Source organism: Phaseolus vulgaris, chromosome 5, assembly GCF_051622355.1.
Source record: "Phaseolus vulgaris cultivar YP4 chromosome 5, ASM5162235v1, whole genome shotgun sequence".
Taxonomy (NCBI): Eukaryota; Viridiplantae; Streptophyta; class Magnoliopsida; order Fabales; family Fabaceae; genus Phaseolus; species Phaseolus vulgaris.
This window is the reverse complement of record NC_143502.1, coordinates 32828981-32846027: the sequence shown is the minus strand read 5'-3', so window position 1 is coordinate 32846027 and position 17047 is coordinate 32828981. Positions and strand designations below refer to the sequence as shown.

The 17047-nt window shown below is 37.9% G+C and overlaps 2 pseudogenes across 2 annotated transcripts; both read left to right on the top strand.

Moving 5' to 3' along the window:
- The first annotated feature begins 1075 nt into the window (after nucleotides 1-1075).
- On the top strand, nucleotides 1076-4560 carry LOC137835420 (pentatricopeptide repeat-containing protein At1g06270 pseudogene; annotated as a pseudogene). Its single transcript, XR_016520991.1, has 2 exons — nucleotides 1076-1304; nucleotides 3205-4560. The product of XR_016520991.1 is annotated as a pentatricopeptide repeat-containing protein At1g06270 pseudogene (transcript).
- Nucleotides 4561-8829: 4269 nt separating this feature from the next.
- LOC137835418 (shikimate O-hydroxycinnamoyltransferase-like) lies at nucleotides 8830-10493 on the top strand (annotated as a pseudogene). Its single transcript, XR_016521170.1, has 2 exons — nucleotides 8830-9286; nucleotides 9362-10493. The product of XR_016521170.1 is annotated as a shikimate O-hydroxycinnamoyltransferase-like (transcript).
- The last annotated feature ends 6554 nt before the right edge of the window (nucleotides 10494-17047 follow it).

Genomic DNA, 17047 nt, shown 5'->3' with positions numbered 1-17047 from the left:
GGAATTAAATAGAAGAAGATAAGATACCATCTAAGAAGTAGCTGAAATCTAGAAAGTTGTTGGTTGTGTTAAACATTGAGTAGTGTTACTTGCACAGTTGCACTTGATTATAAAATTATAATTTGTTGGAATTAAATTAAATATTTTGAGTTTCAGTTGTTCTGAATATTCATTGTGGTACCAAAGATACTTTGGGATTAATTCTGTCCCTTCTCCTGCCCCTAGGGGCTTGTTCTTTGTAGGTAAAATAGAAAAAAAAATGGCTACTGTATGCGTTGGGTTAGTCTGTCCTCCCCTGGTTCAGTATTTGCTGTGCAGAAAGGAGTACGGGCATACACAGTGCAGAAATTATAATGGTGCATCTGTTGTACCTAGTATTATGCATACGACAGCATGGAAATCTAGGATACATGTTGACATAATTACTAAAATTACTTTAAATATAGTAATGGGAAAATTCTTTAAGTTACGAAAACTTTAGGAAGAGCATTTTTTTTCGACTTTTGGATTACAAATTTATTGAATATATATATATATATATATATATATATATATTAAAAGATCTAAGTGATATTTAATTATATTAGTGATTTTTTTCTTTATAAGTTTTTTTCTTTATGACCTTTATTGTTTAAATTATTATTTTTTTCTAATATATATCTCCACTTGTGATGTTAGATACTATTACTTTAGAATGATTATTATTTATTAATATCTCATATAACTAAATATACATCTTATCACTATAAAGTAACAATGGAAATTATTTTATTTTTAAAAATTTATAATGAACAAAAATAATGAAAATTAGAGAATATTTAAAAAAAACATGAATGGCTACATTTTTTAAGTGACTTGACCAATATCAAAGGTTGCTAAGTTAATCTTAGTCAAACATTACATCAATAATATAGAATGTAATACATTTATTAAAATGATTTCATTAATTTAATTAAATGTAACATTAATTATTAAACTTTTATAATCAATTTTAAAAAATTAAATATTTTTAGTGGATAAAATTTATTTTAGGGTTTTTCAAAAAAAAAAAAAAAAGAGAAAGGGGTCAGTAGTTTCTCGGGGGATAAATCAGAAGTTATTTTAATAGTTTCCCACTTCCAAGCTTGAATCCGCGTTCCCTTTGGTGCCATAGCTTCAATCCGCATTCCGGTGAGAGGAAAATGCAAGTCATGGGAATTGAACGGGCCACTAAGGAGTCAAATGGTGCATTTCTTTCTTCTCTCCATCCATTCTTCAAACAAACCCTACTCCTTTAGAGTGGTCTGACGAATATACTGCCATGGGTGAGCACTCATTTGCGTTTCCAATTCTTCAATTTTTCATTTCTTAAATTATTTTGAAATGTTCGTATATTTTATGTGATCTTGTTCTGACCATAATCAATTGTTTTAGTTGGGTTTGAATTAAATCTTTGATTAAGAGCTAGGGTTTAGTTGGCCTAAAAGAATATCTCTGAAAGTATGGTCTTTAATCAAGTCCAGCAGCACTATGTGATCTATGTAACCAATCTTGCCTAGAGGAAAAAGGCTTTTGCTGTCGTACATCATATAATAGGCACACAAGTTTGTAATAGAGACAAATATAGTAAGAAACAATCCCCCAAATAATTGGTTTGAATCAACCAGACATATAGAAGTATCTATCTGAATAAAACAAAGGGTAGACTGGTCACTTGCTTGCATCTGGTTTTCTACTACCATGCCTTCTGTGTGCAAGTCTTCTCTCGACCTGACCAGTGATGGTACTTTATAAAATGAAGAATTCCCCCACACTCGTCCTGGATGAGTATGACGACTACTTATTACAATTTCCACTAGGAAATGCACACTCTTTCTCATGATTTCTCTTCCCAGAGGTAGATAGATTCATTCTGATGATTGGTTTAGGTGATCAAGTGACAACCAATTTATAAGGGGTAAAAGGGACACGAGTGGAGCTGGTAATGGATGGCGGATAGTGATAGAAGGGGTAAAAGGGATTTTTTTAGCACTAATTTATGAATTGTATTGTATTAAAGGAATTAGCTTTCAAGAAAAATCACAGACCATTCTGTTTTGTAAAAACAGTCTCAACACACACACACACACATATATATATATATATAAATGTATATATATATATATATATATATATATATATAAATGTCACAATATATAATATGGTATTTTAGGAACAATTTCTACCGCTAAATGTCGTTTTCCTTCTCAAAAGCTTAACTATAAGACAAGACATTTGTGGGTGTTGTTTCATTCGTGATTTCTTTGAGAAGAATAACTCATTGAAATGCTTGAAAACACATTTCCTAGTGTTAAGATGAGTTCAAATGTGGGATGGTTCAGTTGGTCAAGACTGAGATTTGTTGATTGTACTTGAGGAGTGCATTATATTCAATAAAACTATTGAAGTGAAGCATGATATCAAACTCTTAGAAGCTCATTAAAAGGTATTCTAAGTGATGAATTTTATGGTTGTGTTAATCCCTGTTTGAAATTCATTATGAGGCTATGAAATTTTGGGTGGCATGAAGATGTTGGGGATTCTTTTTTACTTTGTTTTCCTCTAAAATGTTTATTTTTTTATATCATTTACTTGCATTCTGTGCTGACATTATTCCTATTTTTGTAACCACCATTATGTCATCTTTGACTAGTTCATACATGCTTCTACTACCATTCACACAGGGATCCAACCCAATCCTACCCTTAAATACTTGATTGTTGTTTGATATAGTTACATTTGGCATTTATTTCAAGTGCATGTTCTAAGGAGAGCTATGTTGGTTCTTTCATATTTTGCATTATTTGCATCATGATATTTGAACCTAGTTATATTTTTATTGTTAATCATTGCATTCTATGTTTATCTGTTAATTTCAACTTGGATTCTATACATTGATATGCAGATGTGTTGGCTTTTTGGTCATGACGTGCTGCTTGACTTGTCACACTTTTGTGATTTAATCATTTCACATTTTTCTTTAACCACTGGTAATGTTCAGTTGGTAGTTTCTACTGAAACCTTGTTTCATGCCCCCCATGTAAAGGCACCTCTCTGTAAAGCATAGATAAAAAGAAATTTATATTTTATTTTATGAATGTTTGGCCACATCTATTAATTTGTTTTTTTTCTCACACCCTTTTACCCTATTAATGTTGTACGTATGATTTTTGCAAATTTCCACAGGTTTCATTTCTCTCATGTCTGAAGGTGCTCCAATACTATATTAGCTGATCCAGAATGGTGATAGGAGCAACAATGCAGAATAGATTTCTTCTTCATTTCCGGCCTTTTCTGAGCCGATGTCCTTCAGCTTGTTCAGTGTCTTCATTGCAAAATCTTGAGCAGGCTGTAAGAGAGGAAGTAGAAGCGAAAAACTATGTTAAAATTCCTGACCTTTTCATTTCCTTGGAGTCCTGCCAAAATTCAAATCCTTTTTCTTTCTTTTCTTCATTTCCTCATAACTTACAAGTGCATATTGTTGATGAAATTTTACAATCTTTTATACCTATCAGACCACGTTCCAAGCCCCAACTAGCTTATTCCTATCTTCTTTCGTACTCCCTTCAAAGCTCCCATCCTTTCCCCCTTGCACTTGCCGTTCTACAACGGACTCTACGGTCTGGTTGCCTTCCAGTTCCTCAGACTCGTGATCTCCTCTCATCCACTTGGTTGGAGCGGCGATGCCTGTCTCAATCTGTTTCTGATATTTTACTTCAGATGCAAACAATTGGATATACTCCTGACTGTAGGACTTGTAATTATCTACTATCATGTCTCTGTTCTGTTGACCACTAATGGAGGCCGTTAAAGTTCTTAGGGGCATGGGTGGGGCTGGATGTATTCCAGATTCAAATAGTTTTGACACTGTTGTTGGTGCAATGAGCAGAGTGAGAAAGACTGCAGAGGCACAGGATTTGATGAAGCAAATGGTGGTGCAATATGGTTTAACCCCAGGGCAGGGAACACTGGTGAAATTATTGGCAGCATTACGGGCAAACAGGGAGATATGGAATGCTGTTGAGATGATTGAATTCCTGGAGAAAGAGGGTAGCTCTGTTGGATTTGAGAGTTTCAAGAGTTAGTGATTGAAGGGTGCTTGGAGAAATGTGAGTATGTTTTGGCTGCAAAGGTTGCAACAGGGATGGCAGAAAGAGGTTTTATACCATATATAAGGGTCAGACAGAAGATTATTGAAGGTTTGGTCAGTATCAATGAGTGGAAGATAGCTTGTGCTGTGAGACAAAGATTTACAGCACTCAAGTCTTAGTTGTTAAAAGCGCTTGTTCGTGGATCACATACTCTTAGGTGTCCAAACCTTGGCATCACTAGCTGAGGTAAGGCTTGCAATCCACGATGCTGACTTTGGTTGGGGAAGATCCATTTTCATGGCACCTGGTGGGATTGTATACGAGGGAATATCTTTCATTATTCCTAGCTCAAAAAGTGATGCGTAAAGTGAGAAAATATCTTATGTATAAATTAAAAAAAAGGCCTTTTTTGAAGAAAGTAAAATTATTTAGTTTGTTGGATTCGAGCTAATTTGCTTTCTTATTTCTTTGAAATTGTTGCATTCGGATCTTCAGTCTAGAACATTATTTCGTCGTGGCTTAGGATTTCAGATAAAATGATCCGTAATATACATGTATATGTTCAAAATAAGTATTTCGCAAACTCATTTTACTTTACTGATTGAAAAGTCATATAGTGTATATAATTTCATACAGAAAAAGCGACGAGTATCCGTCTAACTAGAGAACTCTCTATGTTTTGATGTATCTTGGTTTTATCCATTCTATTTATAGTTAAATATTTTTTTTGGTTTATATTTTAGTTTTTCTAATTAATCTTGTTCGATAAGATTTGTTTGAGATAAAATCATCCGAATCCTATCTACCACTATATAATCATTTTTATTTATTTTAAAAAAAATACCTCAAATATCAAACTGTGTATTCTGGAGTAGGTTATGCTTATGTGACTTAAATAAAAAGCCAAAACAACTATTTTGGATTAATTATTTCAAAATGGTTAAATATGGCTTTTTTTTATGAAGATTATAGTTGTCAAATAATGATTAGGATTTTTGAAAAGAAAATTGTTTGCAGTGGATTTCACCATCATTAAACATTCATATTACTTTTAATGGAGTTGGAAAATGATAGATCAAATATTAGATATTTTAAATACATAAAGGAGGTCGTTTCTCCGGGGATTTTTAAGCCTTTATTAAAAGAGACTAATTTATTGGGTAACATAGTAGGTGAACTCCCAACTATATTTCTAAATCTTAATAATGACATGGGGTAAGAGTTTATGAGATCTTGATAATGGACCCAACAATCACATATATATGAGACTATGAGAATTTTGTAAAGTTTAAAGAGAAGATGAATAAATAGTACAATAATTGATGTTATAATTGTAAAAGCAAATCGTGGTAAAAAGATAGAGAAGAAAATTCTAATTGTCTATAGAAAAGGTAAAATGGTAATTTAACACAAACCTTTTGAGTGAAAAGGAAAATAATCACTAGTGCAAAAAAAAGAAAAAGTACACTTTATTTAGTGCGGCTTTTGTGCTATCCGCTTTCGTAAAAAACGCAGTGGTATTTTTGAAATTATTTTGATTTATGAATGCAGTTATTTGTATAACTGCACTTGTAAATAAAAACGCTTGATTTATGAATGCGGCTATTGGTATAGCCGCACTTGTAAATCAAAGCGTTTGATTTACTAATGCGGCAATTGGTATAGCCGCACTTGTAAATCAAAACGTTTTCATTTACGAATGCGGTTTTATCTTTAGTTGCATTCGTAAATCCTTTATTACCCTAAATTTTGAAGCGCGCCACACACAACTTCATACTTTCTTTCTCGTCTTTGCTTTTGATTCGCGTTTGCGCTCTGAGTTCATCTCCTTCTGCTGCCATTTTCATTTGTGTCAATGTAAGTTTCTTGAGCTCTCTTTCTTCCTCTTCATCTTCACAAATATATGCATAAATGTTTTCGTTTTTCTTATATATGTTTTTTTCCTTGCATTGGTGGTCTCGAAGCACTATTTCATTGACTGACATTCGTTGCTCCGTCGTTGCTTCCCTATCCGTCGCCGCCGTTGCTGACGCTCCCATGCCACTCTTCATGTATAAATTTTTTCGTTTTTCTTACATTGTTTGGTTTCTTGCATTGGTCAGTACTCTTTCATTGTCTTCGTGGGTTTTTGGTTTGCTCCGTCCTGCTTCCCTGTCCGCCGCCACTTCTGTTGTCGTTGTCGTTGCTGGCGCTCCCATGCCACTCTTCATCAACATTGCCTTCACACAATATTGGCGGTGTTTTAAATTTTTTTAATGTTTTGGCATATACAAGTGCGGCTATAAGAAATATCCGCACTTATAAATGGTATTTACAAGTGCGGCTATATAGTCGCATTCTTATCTCTTCGATTTACAAGTGCGTGCTAATCAAATGCGGCTATATAGCCGCCCTTATAAATTTAAAATAGCCGCACTCGTTTTGCCTTTCTGCACTAGTGTAATGGACAGAAAATATCACAACAAATGAAAGAATATGAGACCATGACATAAACATACTTTTAAAATCCATCTATATTGGGAAGGAATGAGTATATTAATTTGTGAATGTTTGGCCATGTCTATTAATTTTTTTTTTCCTGTTTCGATATCAGACATGTTTAGATGCAACTCTTAATACCTTGTTTGTGTCGACCAATATGATGAAATTTATAAATTCCAATAGTAGATTGACCGCTTCAAACAATGATTAGACATTAGGTAATACACTCTTAATTGTAATCCAAAATGTTACTTTGGCCTAATAACAAAGGGTTCATGATAATCATATAAGCAATCATAGATTTCGAGAAAAGATACGTCATCATAATGCCTTAATAGTATATCCAGCACTGAATACAGATCTTATTTAAACGTCGAAGTACCTTTTATAAATACCATTTGAAGTTTGCAAGGAAGACACTTATGAGAGAACGAAGACATTCATTAGAAAGAAGGAGTTGAGGAAAATCCACCGACATGAGGTAATATAGAAGTAGGTGAGCTGCCAACTATACTTCTAACACTCAATAATGAAATGGGGTAAGAGTTTATGATATCTTGATAATGGGCCCAACAATCACCTATATATGAGACTATAATTAATGTTATAATAGTAAAAGTAAATCATGTTAAAAAGAGTGAAAATAAAATTCTACTTGTCTAGAGAAAAGATAAGATGGTAATTTAACACAAACCTTTTAAGCTATGAAAGTTTAGACACTTTTCTTAAATGGTATGTCGATGTCAGATACTCATATTAGACACCGACACTCGTATGACACTTGTAGGATACGTATCCGTGAAATGTCAAATTCAAAAAGTATTTGTTGGATTTCTGACAATTCTATTACGATTCTAATACAATTTTAAAAAGAAAAAATACATTAATTTTCTAAAAGCTCAAATTTAGTGTATAAATTTTTATTATGATTATAAACTTAAGAAACAAATCCTTTTAAACCAGTCATGAAAAATATTTTTCTGCTCCAAAAAATAATTTGGAACATACTTATGCACATAAATCTTTATTGTCAATTTATATAATTGATATTTATATAATATATAAATCCATATCCCAGTGTCCTACATTTTAGATATACGTATTTTTGTCTCAATGTCCTATCAGTGTCGTATGCTACTTAACTTTTAAGAGTGAAAAGGAAAATAAATGGACAGAAAACATTAACGAAAGAAGACTTTTTCTTCCTTTCTTTATTCACGAGTGAGACACTCCCTCCACAGTTTCTTTGCATATCCGCATTCAGATTTCTTTGGTAACAAATAGATCCAAACAATTCATCTTTTCTCAAATTCATTTGGTAACCAACACTACTCACCCGGTTACAAAACACAAGGAAAAAAGAGTAGAAAATAAAAAATAATTAAAGAGAAAATTTATAAACATTTCTGATTTCAGGTGTGATTGCTAATTTTTTTTCTAAGTTGGGTTACAATTTTACTTATGGTAGATTTCAACTGTTCCTTACTAAATAAGAAGATAACTTAAAACAAATTACAAACGTGCTGTAACAGAGATCACGAATAATAAAAAATAGTACTACGTAGGAGGAAGTTAGTTGAGTAGAAATGGTGAGAACATTAATTGAATTAGGTTAGATATATAGGGACATTGTGGATACATGCCTGTAGGTTGTAAGCAGAGATTGATGACGAGTAGTGTGAAGGAGTTGATAATGGTGAAACCCGCAGTGGCTACCCCGCGGAAGGTGTTGTGGATGTCAAACATGGATTTGTTTGGCGAGGATCTAAGAAGCCTAGACACAGATACGACACGGACACGGAGATACGGCTAAACTGAAAATTATAGGACACGGGACACGGCTATATATAAATTAAAATGTAGTAATATATTTTGTTATATGAAAAAAAAATCAAGAAAAACATAATGTTTAACTTTTACTTTTTGGAGATTTTAATATTTTGTTTGAGATTTTATCATATTTTATCTTAGATTTAGTGTGGAAAAGAAGAGTTCTTTAAAACACTGAACCACTTTTTTTTTTTCGAGCTTTTCTGGCGTGTTCAAGGAGGGAAACTTGTCTCCTCCGGCATATCCAGAAAGAGGACCGTTTCCGACCCAATAAAAAGTGTCCGACACCGTGTCGGGCACGCTTCCGCCGCGTGTCCGTGTCCGCGGTGTATCGGACACACCGACAACACAATTTTAACCGTATCCGAGCTTCATAGACGAGGATACATCAACCCTTCACATCAACCCTTATACAAAATAAAAGCAACCCTTAACACAACGTCTATCCCTAGTTGTAAGCAGAGATTATGACGATTAGTGTGAAGGAGTCGATAATGGTGCAACCCGCAGAGGCTACCCCGCGGAAGGTGTTGTGGAACTCAGACCTGGATTTGCTGGCGGGGAATTACCACATTCCCACCCTCTATTTCTACAACCCAAACGGGACATCCAATTTCTTCCATCCCAACATTCTGAAAGAAGCCCTAAGTAAGACCCTCGTCCTTTTCTACCCAATGGCCGCCCGCCTCCGCCACGGTGACGACCACCGCATGGAGATTTATTGTGACGGTCAGGGTGTACTTTTCGTTGAGGCTCATGCCACCGTTGCCATGGACCACTTCACTCACAACCTTAACCATAGCAACCTTATTCCCACGGTGGATTATTCTGCCGGGATTGAAACATATCCGTTAGTGGTGTTACAGGTGCGTTCCTTTTCTTTCTCTTTGTAAGGATAAAATGAAACTAACTATTCGCTGCACTGCACTGCATGCATTCAGGTAACATATTTCAGATGTGGAGGGGTCTCAATAGGCGTTGGTAAAGTGCACCATGTAGCAGATGGAGAATCAGGTGCTCACTTCATCAATTCATGGTCCAATGTGGCTCGTGGCATCCCCATTTCTGTTCCCCCATTTATTGACAGGAACTTACTTCGTGCCAGGGACCCACCTCAACCAGCTTTTCCTCACCACGAATACCAGCTCTCACCACCCATCACCACCACCACCACCACCACCACCACAACTGTGGTTTCCTCTATTTTAAAATTGAGTCGTGACCAACTCAACATCCTCAAGGGCAAGTCGAAAGAAGATGGCAACACAATAAACTATAGCACTTATGAGATGTTGGCAGCTCATATATGGAGAAGTGTGTCCAAAGCAAGAGGCCTTCCTGAAGACCAAGAAACCAGACTATATATTCCAATTAATGGAAGGTCAAGGCTGCAACCTCCCCTCCCTCCTGGTTACCTTGGCAATGCTATCTTCTCCACCATTCCCAAAGCTTGGCAGGAGATCTCGTGTAAAAACCTACATGGTATGCTGCAAATCAAATCCACAACAGAATAATGAGAATGGACAACGAATATTTGAGATCAGCTCTTGACTATCTGAAGCTACAGCCTGATCTAAATGCTCTTGTTCCTGGAGCACATACTTTTGGGTGTCCAGATGTGGGTATCAATAGCTGGGCTAAGTTTCCAGTCTATGATGCTGACTTTGGTTGGGGAAGACCGATCTTCATGAGACCTGGCTGGATTATATACGAGGGGCTAGCAATCATAATTCCAAGCTCAACAAATGATGGCAGCTTGTATTTGGCAATGACTCTACCACCTCACCATATGAAGCTGTTTCAAGAATTCTTTTATGACATTTGAGGGGTTGGATATTAACTTCACACCCTTTTCCCACCATCATCGCTTGCCATCTTTTCCCATGATACAAATTAGTCCTAGCACTATCATTGATCACATCACGTCTTTCTAGTTTTTCAATTCAATAAATATGTAATGCTTATGAGTCACCATCTCATAACATTCATCATGACAAGTGTTCTTCGAGATTTTCTTCTTTATTTACTAATAAAGGGACTTTAATAAAGGAAAAGTGATGATGATTTACTCTATATATGTCTCGTGATTAACAAACAAATCTCAATAAGACGATATGATGAAATAACGTAAAAGATATTTTACTAGAGTTTAGTTGTTTTAAATATTTTCTGTCACCTTTTATATTTCAGACCATTATATAATATATTGAATATTTGAATATGGTAGACTCTTTACATAAATTTTTTCAATGCTAATATCAGTCCTTTCTTTCAATTTTATTCTTGTATTGTCTTATATATTATTGTTAAGAAATCAATAATTTACATCGTCTGTGGAAAAAGAAAAAGAAAGTCAAAGAAGTTGAAAAATATGACCAACAAGTTTGGCATCAAGAACTTTTTTGGGAGAACTACTTTGTATTATGAAGAATTAAGATGAAGACCATCTTGGTACAATAAAACTGTGTTGATGTTCTGAAGGATAATACAAACATGTTAGTGTCTATGTCTCATAAGGAAAAGACTAATATAATCAACAAAGCTAGGAGTTCTATATTTTTGTGTTTTTGGAAGAGCAAACCTAATGTTACTTATGTTCATTCACATAAACATTAGGCAAGTTTGTTTGACCTTTTCTAAGTCTTAGAATGAACTTAATAGCAATAGGTTTTTCAAGTTGAGAAGCCAAATCAAGATCCAACACATATAAGTGAAATTGAACTTGTTTACTCCAACAAGAAATTCAACTCATTAAAGATTGAAACAAACATATCATGCAAATATAGAGATACATGAACAAATACATGCAATTAACACATGCTTAACATTAATACTTTTGTGTCATAAATTAAAAAAAAAACAAGCATTCTATACATAATAATGTTCTCATTTGGGTGACATATTAATACACAAAAACATAATAATGGTAGTAATAACCTTATTTGATAAGACATATGCATTAATTAATATACTTATTATTTTTGGATGTATAAATAAAGCTAAAGCTACTAACACATATTCACTATCAATAGTCATATCTATTAATTATAAGAATAATTAATCAACCCACTAGTACAAACAAGACTTTTTTATGACGGTTACACAAGATTTTTGTGACGGTTATGAGGTGATATAAGAACTCTGCACTTTCTATGTTAGTTGAAAAACTGTCATAGTAGGTTGACTTACTATGATTGTTGTATATAAACTGTCATAAAATGTGCAAAATATCTGTCATATTATGTTCAAACCAAACTTTCTATGCCTGTTATTTTTAGAACAATTATAAAAAATATGACTTTCCATGATGGTTCTCATCAAAATTGTCATAGTAAGTGATTGTCTATGACAAATATTTCTACCACTCGTCAAATCAAATTTTTTATGTCATATATTACAATAATCGTCATAGTAAGTTTTTTCTTAAATGCGTTTGCTTTATCAATTTTCCTTCATTTATTAATAACAATCACCTGCATATCAATGTTATCCAAACAATTGCATACAATTTCCAAAACACTCAATCATTGATCAATTTTTCTTCATTCATTAATAACAATCACCTGCATAACAATGTTATCCAGACAACCACTAGTGCAAAAAGATTAAAAGAATACTCCTTATTAAGTGCGGGTTTGCGATTAAACGAATTTGTAAAAAATGCGGTGGCATTTTTGAAATTAAATTGATTTACAAATGCGGTTCTAGAGTAAAACCGCATTTGTAAATCAATGCCAATGATTTACAAATGTGGTCATATTAAAGACCGCATTTGTAAATCAATGTGCAATGATTTACAAATGCGGTCATATTAAAGACCGCATTTGTAAATCAATGTGCACTGATTTACAAATGCGGTCTTTAATATGACCGCATTTGTAAATCATTGACATTGATTTACAAATGCGGTTTTACTATAGAACCGCATTTGTAAATCAATTTTACCCTAAAAATTTGAAGCGCGCCACTAGTTTCAGCCTTTCACTTTCTTCTCCGCTCTTCGTTTCCACGTTCTAGCGCTCAGTTTCAGTTTCTTCTCTCTGCATTTTGTAAGTTTCAGTTTCATTCATTCGTTTTCGTTTTCGCATCATTCATTATTCACTTCGTTGGCATTGACATTTTCGTTTCCTAACTTCTTTTGCGCATTTGCATTTAGGTTACTGTTCCATTGGTCTTCGCTGGTGTTTTCCTGCTCCGCCACCGCCACCGCTTCCGCCGCCGCCTTCGCCTTTGTCTTGTGCCTCTGCCACTCCGATCACCAACAAGCTTGTTCACGACGGAAAGGTTGGTGTTGTATTTAAATTTTTTTGAATTTTTATTTAATATTTTAAATTTATATTTTTCTGTATTATAATTTATATATAACTAATAACTAACACATCTTAATACAACTTGGAATTTATAACTAATAACTAATAATTTATATATTTGTGTGTATTTTGAATTTTTGTTTATTATAATTTATATATAATTTAATAAATTAGTTACGGAAACAACTAATTTATATATTATTATATATAAATTTGTATTATATAACTTGTATTTTCTTAAATTTCTATTATATATTTAGTTAGTTGTTAATTACATTTTAATACAAGTTTTATGTTATGTTAGTTATTGTTACACTACAAAAAAAAGTGTATATTGTGGCGGTTATAACCGCCACAATACACGTTTGTGGCGGTTTCCTAAACCGCCATAGAACTGGCCGCCACAAAGTTTAATGTGGCGGTTTTATGCTACCCGCCGCAACACCCGCCACTTTAAACATAGTGTAAGTAGTGGCGGTTTTTATATGTAAGTAATGTCAGTTATAACTGTCGCAGTTTACATTCATTGAAGAAGATTCTGACGTCATAATATACGCAAGTAGTGTCAGTTATAACTGTCGCAATTTACATTCATTGAAGAAGATTCTGGCGCCATAATATACGTAAAATAGTAGCGTTTTTAACTGACGTAATTTTAATTGTGAATAAATAAAATTTAGCCACCACTTTTTATAATCTTTTTTATAATTTGTTTTATACAATTATAAAATTTAACCACCACTTTTTTTATAATAAAATAATGTATAAAGTTATAATCATCCATTCATTTCATTGAAAATTAAAGCACATAATAATGTTCAAAAATTATGTAATATAAAATTAAAAAACTGTACCGCCATAGTAGTCGGAAGTGATGACGTGGCATCAAGCTATTGTATATGCGTGTTGATGGGACGCCTGGCTGGCAGAAGGGAAGGAAGTCGGGGGGCTCGTGTAGTCGCCGGTTATTAAGTTGGCGTGCTCCGATCTCCAGCACACCAGAACCGGCGGTCACCGGGTTGAAGATGAAGTCGCCAGATGTAAACCCAGGCGACCAAGTGATTAGAGATCGCCGAAACAAGGACATCGCCGAAGACGAAGGCAGATAGACATTTCCCAGCTGGCCAGAGGATGAGGTCGGGGGACTGCTTACTTGAGCATATACGATGAAACAGGCGGTGCAGATCATGAAGGCGGCCGGCGAGACCACAGGGAAGGTGTGTACGAAGGCACCCAAACTCGCCATCCAGAAGAGATCACGCTCCAAGACAACTATGCACTGAGTAGTATCATGCATAAGTAACTTAGCCAAAGGAGAGTCAGAAGTAGCGCCCAAGTCAAGGATGCTCCAGATGATGGCACGTGTACAGCTGGATGCGAGCCACGTGTCCAGATGTGTAACTGCCAGGAGAGAGAAAGTGTCCAGGTATATAAGAGTTTCCCAACGAACTTCTGAGGTACGCACGTTCAGATTGTCTTCTTTACGCTTGCGAGTCTTGAGTATACTGAGAGAGAACATTGCACGGTTCCTTGAGAGTTCTTGAGTGTTACTCTTAGTAATTGGTGGTTCAGTCGCTGACTTGGGCGTCGGAGCGTGATCGGCCGCAGCGGCGCCGTTCTGTTCTTTTGCAGGTTCTTGAGGTGAATCACGGTGAAAGACGGAGGCTGACACGGCGCACACGTCGATCCAAGTTTGACGAGGCTAAGCTCCAGCGTTCTGGTCAACAGGCAGGATCATCAGGCGCCCACCGTGGGGCCGTGTAAAACCTGTTCCCATCCACAACGCGAGTTCTTGGAGGTTTCTGCAGTTTCTGTGTGGTTGTGTGCTGGTGCAACCATTGTCTGCTGTTCATCTAGGTTTTGTTCGGTGATTCCGCGTTTTCCACCGTTCGTTTGGGTTTTTGTTCGGTGAGGTGAAGTTTCTGCTGCTCACGCGGATTTTGATCGGTGAGATCTGAGTTCTTTGGCTCGTTTTGGTTTTTCGTGGAAGGAGCGTTGGTTTCTGGTGGAGTTGCAGGTTTCTGTGGAGGTTCGCTGTGTTCTTGAGGTTTCTTTCGAAGTTTCGCGAAGTTCTGACCGATTGATCGCTGAATCGATCGTCGCTGAAGGAGGTGTTGTTCATTACTCTCTGTGATTTGTCAAGTTTTCATGAGAAAAATGAGAAGCAACCGTTCAAGTCCAGTTGCGCCTGTTGCTGCTGAAGGCGCCATGACTATGGCGCAGATGGTGGAAATCATGCGTTCGCTGCAGGCGAATGTGGAAGCCTCGCGTATAGAGCAGGCAAGAATGCACGAGGACTTGGTCCCCTCTCGGGCCAGGAATGATGAGCTTAGCAGAGTGACTGAAGAACTGCGTCAAGCTCTTCAGGAGTAGCGAGGGCGTCCAGTCGCTGAAGAGGTCGCGCCGTCGACGCCGCCTCGCGTTTTTCCTATGCCTTTCGCTCAGGCGATTACCGACACGCCTATCCCTGCGAGTGTAGTACCCGTGAAGGCTGTTTTTACCGGCGTGGAGGATCCTGAGGCACATCTTACCACGTTCCATACGTAGATGATGCTGTCAGGAGGATCAGACGCCGTGTACTGCAAGATGTTTGTGAGCACACTCCAGGGAACGACACTGGAATGGTTTGTGAGCCTGCCTACAGGTCACATAACAAACTTCCAACAGTTTTCAAAGATCTTCGTCGAGCAGTACATCGTGAACAAGGCACCGCCCAGGGTGTCTTATGACTTGTTCGACATAAGGCAGTATCAGGGAGAGTCCCTCAGGGACTACCTGAATCGTTTTGGGGCGCAGATGGTCCGCTCGCCAGCCAAAGACGAAAAGATGCTGGTCTACACATTCAAGAAGGGCGTGCTGCCGGGACCATTCTGCGAGGCATTGATCAGGGCTCACCCTGCCACATTTGCTGAGGTCAGGCGACTTGCGGTGGCCCACATCGCCGATGAGAGTGAGGTCGCCGAGAAGAGGGGAAGCGTGGCTCCCGCTAGGCCACGTGCCCAGACCAGGATCCAGCCACAGAGGGTGCTGGAGACAGCGGCGGCCAGGAGGGATCAGAGGACTCGCCATCCTTATGATCCAAGGAAGAACAAGGGCAGGGGCCTAGGGCGCCCTCAACCAGCACGCCGGGAGTACAATCGCCCGCCAAAGCACAAGTTTGTCATGGGATTGGCGGACCTGATCGCCATTCCCAATATATCAGCTAGGTTGAAAGCGCCCGAGAAGGTGGGCGACAACCAAAGCCAGACGCCTGGTGTGAGTTTCACCAGGGCTTTGGCCACACCGTGGATTCGTGCTTGGCTTTAGGATACCAGCTCGACGATCTGGTCAAGAGCGGGTTCCTAAACGACTACTTGCTGGACAGGAGGACGGGGGCCGCGTCGAGCTCCCAACCAGCAGGTGGAGAGGCTCAGCAGCACGAGATGCCTACCCACGGGGAAATCCACACCATTGCAGGAGGTTTCTCGGGTGGTGGATGCACCGCATCACAGAGGAAGAAGTATGCGAGGTCTGTGATGACGGTGGATATGTTTGAGGACCACTCGCCGGATGTGGACATTACGTTCACCAAGCAAGACCTTCGGGACGTTGTGCCTCATGACAATGATCCCATAGTCATCTCGTTGATCACAGCAGGAAGGAAGGTCCACAGGGTTCTGGTGGACCAAGGAAGCTCGGCAGACGTGATGTTCTGGCCGACTTTCACGCAGTTGGAGTTACCCCTTGACCAGCTAAGGCCCTATGGAGGGTGTTTGTATGGTTTCGCTGGTGACCAGGTGGAGGTCAGGGGGTACATTGAGTTGAGGACTACGTTTACAGATGAGGCGGGTTCGAGAACAGAGAAAATCAAGTACCTTGTCGTAAACGCTCCTTCAGCATACAACATTCTGCTGGGAAGGCCCACGCTCAACAGAATAGGCGCTATACCGTCGACCCGGCACATGAAGGTGAAGTTGCCGTCTATGGAGGGGGTGGTGATCACCATCAAATCCGACCAGAAAGAAGCCAAGAAGTGCTATGAGAATAGCCTGAAGAACAAGAGGTCGGTGAGTTACGTGACAACCACCCCGCCTCCTGGTGTGAAGCCCAGACCGGCGGTAATGGAAGAGACCGCCAGAAGAGACCGCCAGAAGTGACGTAGTGATGGTGGACGCTGAGCTGGGGGAGGGGAACGCCGGTTTAGAGGAAAAAGAGGCAAGGAATCGCCCTGAGGAAGCGAGGGAGCTAGGAATCGCCAGGGCGGTGATCGCCAGAGAAACCAGGCCAAAACCCGTCGAGCAGTGGCTCGAGAGAGAGATCGGAGGAAAGATCTTCAAG